Source organism: Medicago sativa, chromosome 3 (genome assembly GCF_051527215.1).
Source record: "Medicago sativa cultivar Bolivia chromosome 3, Bolivia_mono, whole genome shotgun sequence".
Taxonomy (NCBI): domain Eukaryota; kingdom Viridiplantae; phylum Streptophyta; class Magnoliopsida; order Fabales; family Fabaceae; genus Medicago; species Medicago sativa.
The window spans coordinates 102736427-102743361 of record NC_140751.1 but is presented as its reverse complement, the minus strand read 5'-3'; the positions used below and the strand labels follow the sequence as shown (position 1 = coordinate 102743361).

Genomic DNA, 6935 nt, shown 5'->3' with positions numbered 1-6935 from the left:
ACGGACTACTTGACCAGAGAAGCCAGGTTGTGTAAGCTTCTGAAGAAACAGATGGCACAGCAGCAGCAAGAAGCCAGAGAAAGGGAACAAGCTCTTCTCCAGAGGCAACAACAGCTTGAAGAAATGTTGCAGAAGAAAATTGAAGAAATGGAGGAGATGAAGAAACAACAACAAACCAACCCTTAGTTGCACACCTTAGTGTTATCTTTTGTTTGTTGTTTGTTTTAAATTCTTAGTCCTTGTTTCTGAAACCATCTTGTTTTACTTTTCTATGCTTCTGAATGCTTACTGCTTCTGACTGTTTAGCTGCTTCTGATTTTTTAGATATTCATGTTCATATATTTTTGATCTGATTAATTTCTTGTATACTCTCTTTTGTTTGAGTTTTTCTCAAATCTTTTTGTCTTTTATGCTTATTTTTTACCTTTTTTTTTGATAATGACAAAAGGGGGAGTATATGTGACAAGTATTTAAAGGCTCTGAGCCCCATTAATGGCATTTGAAATTTTTGAAAAACTTCTATCATTTTTTTTACCTTATTGGTATAAGCTTTGAACGAACGAAGAAGTATCAAAATTCAAGTAAAATTAATTGAACCATTCTTCTTATCTATAAGTTAATTCTTTCAATGATTCAATTTTGTTTTTAAGCTCTGATATTTTTTATTGTGCGAAAAATGAATTTAATTAACCTGGATAGAACTTAGGGGGAGCTTACAAACCTCACCTTAAAGACTATCAGACTCAGGGGGAGTTTGAGCTTACAAACCTCAGATTCTGAGCTTACAAACCTCAGAACCCCAAAGTCAACTTGTTAATTAGATTAACAACAATTGATCAATTTTAAATACTTTTGTTTGTCATCATCAAAAAGGGGGAGATTGTTGGAACAAAATGTGTTTAACAATGAACCTTAAAAAGTTTTGATGATAACAAGGTGTTAAAAATTGTAAATTGGACTAGCTAATATTTGTTCAAGTGTACAGGACCATAATTATAAAGTTACATCATCATTGGTTCTGAATGAGCAAATAAAGAGCAAAGGAAATGAAGCTTAGATGATTCTGAAGGCAAAACGCTCCTGAAGTCAAGCTGCTCCTGAAGAAATAGCGCTCCTGAAGTAAGCTGCTCCTGAAGAATAGTGCTTCTGAAGACAAGAGGTCCAGAAGCCACATCATCAGAAGCTGCGTCACCAGAAGCTGCAGAAGTCATATCATCAGAAGCTGCATCATCAGAAGCTGCCTCATCAGAAGCTATTTCACCAGAAGCTGAATCTCAACTGGATTTACAAAAGATTCAAGATTTGAAGAATTATCAATGCAAAAGCTGTCTATTGGATTCGAAAACACAAACGAAGGATTAGTGGAGTTTTGCAACGGTCATTTCAAAGGTGTTTGAAGGCTTGTGCTTGCAATTTGGACGAAAGCGTTGACATTGTACTTTGTACGAATTGTACAACCACGTTCTCCACTACTCTGTTTTGTGTCCACGCTACAAGACAAGAAAACAGCTCCAGAATACAGCTTCGCCTGCATAGATGTTCCTTTGGATAAGGAATGGATTTCAAATTTGTTCTTCATAGGACAACAACCAAATCAGGCAAAAGATCATTGGTGAAAGATCAAGCTTCAACAACGACTCTTTGGTGTGCTGGCAATTTCACAACGTCTCTTTCACACCTCTATATAAAGGAGTGAAGAATTAGAGTTTCGGTAATGCAAGAACGCTGAACGAAAGACTCACAAGATTTTCACAAGTACCAAACCTCTGCTGAAATTGTTCTGCATTCACTTAGAATTTCTGTGTCTCAAAGTCATATCTTAGAAATTCTTAAGTCCATTGAGTCTGTATCTGATTTGTATTGTGAGCACCTCTGATTGTATATCAAGTGTTCAACCTTAAACAATTTTCTGTGTAATTTTGTTTAGTTAGGAAGTCTCTTGCAGTTGTGCTTGAGCAGGAAGTCTCTTGATTGTGTTCTTGAGCAAAGGAAGTCTCTTGCTTGTGTGCTTGAGCATTGGAAGTCTCTTGCTTGTGTGCTTGAGCATTTGTAATCAGATATTACTCATAGTGAAATCTCCTTGGAAGTGCAAGGGGGACTGGACTACTTCCGGATTGTGGAAGGAACCAGTATAATTGCTTTGTGTCGTTCTTCTTCTCTCTCTCTGTTTTATTCCGCTGCATTTAGATTCTGATTATCACTTCAGAAGCTGTCTCGCTTAGCTTCTGATCAGTGTGTTCAGTTTTTAGGAGAAACGAAGAATTTTTCTAAAACACAATTCAACCCCCCTTCTTGTGTTTTTCTCACCTTCAAATCAAACCAAAACAACAACATCCAGCCATCACAAACATCAACATTTCATAGTTTATCAATTATTCGGTTACATTACACCAAACCGATAATGCATTAACGTTTAACAATTGTTTGAAATTCATCAAATTTTCCACATTATGCGACACAATACACGTAAGGTACATTCTATGCCGAGGTTTTGCTTTATGTTGTTTAGAGTAGAATTGTGTTAGGAAATGTTAGGAATTGTTTAGAAATTATTTTATGTTATTTGAAATATTGTGATAGAGTGAATTCGAATAAATATTGCGATAGCGTGAATTCGAATAAATATTGCGATAGAGGTTTCGTTACATTACATAAACGACATGTATGTCAACAATTACATTACATTCCGAAATGTACCTTCCAACTGCAACAATTATCTTACCACTGAATGGGGCAAATTCAAACTTGCTAAGCAGCAGGACTCCAACATTCGATGGTCATCTCGAACGATGGTATTCAAGTGCCAACGAAATGAGGTCCATTCCTTGACACTTGAATACCATCGTTCAAGATGCCCATCGAATGTTGGAGACCTGCCGATTAACAAGTTTGAATTGCCCCATCCAGTGTAAGACAATTGTTGCAGTTGGAATGTGCATTCCAACTACAACAATTGTCTTACCTCTGAAATGGGGTAAATTCAAACTTGCCAAACGGCGAGGACTCAAGCATTTCGCTCCGCATTCATGCTTTCCTTTGAAAAGAATAAATTTTTGTCAGGCTTGATTTAGATGATGGTATTCAAGTGCCAACGAAATGAGGTCCATTCCTTGACACTTAATACCATTATCTAAGCAAGCCTAACAAAAATTTAATCTTTTCAAAGGAAAAACATAAATGCGGAGCGAAATGCTTGAGTCCTCGCCGTTTGGCAAGTTTGAATTACCCCATTTCAGAGGTAAGACAATTGTTGTAGTTGGAATGCACCTTACCCTAACTAAAGACGATCTTCTGGCGGAATCAAGTTGTTGATGATATCTTCAGTTGATCTCAGCAACGTCACCCGCATATCGATCCACTGGAACTTGGTGTGCTCCCAAAACATACTCGTCACGTTTTCGTCGTTCTTTAACTCCACCCAAGTGAATGATACGCTCCCCTCGTCGAGCTTTGGACGTTTATACCAAACATTTTGCACCCTCCTTGTGTCTCTTGGGTTGACTCCTTGGTTGAATTCATTCAGTTGATCCTTGAGATCTCTTAACGTTACATCAAGGCACCGAACCTTCAACCTCTGAGGTTCTCCGCCGTTGAATGTTGCATGAACGTCGATCCACCCGGCCATTGTTTCAAATCTACACACATAGAAATTAAAAATAATCAATGAAAAACTCATTCAAACACTTGTAGTGAAAATTTGACATAAACCCTAAAAATCCTTAACAAACCCTAAAAAATTTATAAAATTCAAAAATAAATTATAAATTCAATCAATATAACTTCATTATAACAGGTATTCATAATATATGTCAATAGCATTTCAGATCTACAACATAACTATATTAACAACAAATATTCAAACCCTAAAAAATTTATAAAATTCGAAAAAAAATTAAAATTCGAAAAAAAATTATACATTTAAGCAATATAAGTTCATTATAACAGATATTCATAATATATGTTAATAACATTTCAGATCTACAACCATAACTATATTAAAAACAAATATTCAAAATTTAATAATTAAACAACAACTAAAATTATAAACATATAAACACATATACTAACTAAAATGTATGACAATAGCATAAGTGATAACTTACTTGTGATTTAGTGGAAGAAATTTTGGATGATTTGGTAGAGTTTTGTTAGAGAGAGTGTGAAATTTTGAGAGAAAAAATGGTGATAGTGATGATGGAGGGACTGTCTGGAATATGGCTACTGACGTGAATATATCACAAACACAGCGGTAGTTAACAACCGCTGGGTACCAGCGGTAGTAAACGACCGGCGTGTATCCCAGCGGCAGTTAACAACCGCTGGGGGCATTAAGGTTATTTCCATGTGTCAATTGGAAGTATTCCTTGTCAAAAAAGCAACATTCTAACTTAAGGCTAGACACTAATATTAGTACTTGTATTTTTGCTGAAACGTCATGTATAGTCTTTTAATATTAGTTTTTTTTTCTTCATAAAATATCCACATCAAGAAGTTAGCATCTCTTGTGAAAACAAAAAAAGTTAGTTTCTAAAAGTTATTTTAATTTTACTTCGTTATTTTTAATTATCGTTTTATTGTTTTTTTCTACATATATAAGTACAGTCAATAATTTTTTTTTTTTTACTTTTGATATAATTATTTATCATACTCCTACAATACTACACAATCCTCAATAATTGAACTAATAAATATTATTTATCTTACTCCTACAATATTGAACTAATAAATATAATAAAAATGCTACATTTACATATACTACAAAATTGTGATTTTATTAGGAAAAAAATGTTGACAATGTTTTAAACTAATACTTCCCTCCAGTTTTAAACTAAATACTGACCTTCATTCTTCTTTATTCAAAGTGACAAACATCTTTAATCCATTTTTATTAAAAAAAAACATCTTTAATCCATTTAACACATTAGTTCTCCGTTGGTAACCTCCCCCACTTTCACTTACCCTCTCTAATTTTAATTGTGAGTGAACAATTATTAATAAACTTTCGAAATCTTAAATTTTGAGTCCCAATTTTGTTTGTCCACATTAACCATTTTTAGTAAATTTAATGTTATTGAGATGAAAATGGTAACTCGTTGTAATAATAAAGATGAAGAAAATGAGTTTTTCTTTTGATAGGGTAAGTTACCTTCAATTTATAAAGGGGTAACGTAGAAAAAACACGATGGAGGTGGATGTAATTACCCTTTTTTAACTATATGGTCTAGTCCTATTTCATCATGTTGCGAGTTTAGTCTTTTTTGTTAAATTCCATCTCTCTTTATTGAAAAACTCTTATTTATTGTTATGTCAACCTAAATTAATCCTTTTATTCCCTTTGTTCTTTTTTAGTTGTTGTTTTTTGGTTTTTTACGTATACCAAAATATTTTATATTATAGGAACACAATTTTTCAACGAATGCGACAACTAAAATGTAACGGTGAGAGTATCTGAAATTATTGTCTTAAAAATATATAATTAATGATTATTTTAAACAGAAGAATTTTTTGGGTACAAATTAACTTTAAGATTTTTTAAGAGGGGCATTTCTCCACGATTTCACTCAATTAATCAAAGTACTTTATATAGTTTCTACCAAACCTTTTGGTAACAAAGGGCCTCTTATTTCAACCGTAGTGATATGAGATGAACATAAATATATGTGTTCAGCGTGGATTATTCCAACATTAAGAAGAACCATAGGCTAACAAACAAGATATCCACCATAGCCATGAAGTCCATCCTTGTTGTGTTCCTACTCTTTTCTCTTCTCTTTGTAAGTTTTCTAAATCTTCTATGAAATGTAATTTCATTTTCAAATTCAAGTAATATTAGGAGTTTCCAATCTGAACCTCTTTGAAATGTTTTTGTGAATAGGTTACTAACTTGAGCTGTGCTACAAAAGAAACCACGGTTGAATATTGGAACTTGGAAGAACATGATGAAGGGTGAAGCTATGCCAGAAGCAATTAAAGGACTTATTCAGGATCCACAAGCAATATATGCAGGGAAGGATCGTTTTGTTAGGGACTTTGATGCAAAGCCTAATGTCATATTATATCAGACCCATGTTATGTCCATGAAGCAGACCTGAAGGATGCTAATATCAATATGGTTGAAGTTGAACAAACTATCAAAATGGTTTGAAGCTCCCATACATATATACGTATATATGGTAAATCTATACACAAATATGACCCGTAGAGATCATGAATGTATAGCAATAGTATAAGTATATATGTTAAGCAGTGTGAGTTGTATTGAGACAGTATCATGAATCTATACACAAATATTCTATTGAGACAGTGTGAGTTGGGGTGAACATGGTTATATGTTAAGCAGAATGCTGATTTTCCTTTAGAATGAGTCTATAATAGTGAAAGGTTAGTACTAATACTATGTCTAAAAATCTGATTCCATAATTATTAAGAATGGATTGTTGTTTATATGCTTGATTGTACCTTTTGTTCCTTATATATCACAATTGTATTAGTTTGGTCTCTAAATTCTAATTGTGAGAGTTGAGTCCCTATTTTGATCTCCTGGTAGTGTTATTTCCTCCAATCGGTTGAAATACACTTCCAAATTCCTCTTAGATTCATGATTCTAATCAAAGTTGTGATACTTTAATTTTCATGCTCCCTCTAATTGTGGATGCGTGTATGGACTTTTTAGACCAAGTAAGCAAGCACCTTAGACCTATGTTTTCTGAAGAAACCTTAAACCTATGTTGACCACGTAGAGATTATGTTTTTAATAATAGTATTTGGAAAGTTAATGAATGGAGGACCTAATTGTAACATCATGGAAACCAATTTTGTAAGGAAATTGTTATGTATCACGACAGCTATTGTTAGAGTTTCACGAGATAACATGTACTCAATATTTCCTCTAAATTATGTTCCATCATCTCCCTTGATTTATGGCCAAGAAGAAA

At 33.6% G+C, this 6935-nt stretch overlaps 1 pseudogene across 1 annotated transcript; it reads left to right on the top strand.

Annotated features, from left to right (window-relative positions):
• The first annotated feature begins 5596 nt into the window (after positions 1–5596).
• LOC146943141 (uncharacterized) lies at positions 5597–6299 on the top strand (annotated as a pseudogene). Its single transcript, XR_015032961.1, has 2 exons — positions 5597–5774; positions 5876–6299. The product of XR_015032961.1 is annotated as an uncharacterized LOC146943141 (transcript).
• Positions 6300–6935: the final 636 nt, after the last annotated feature.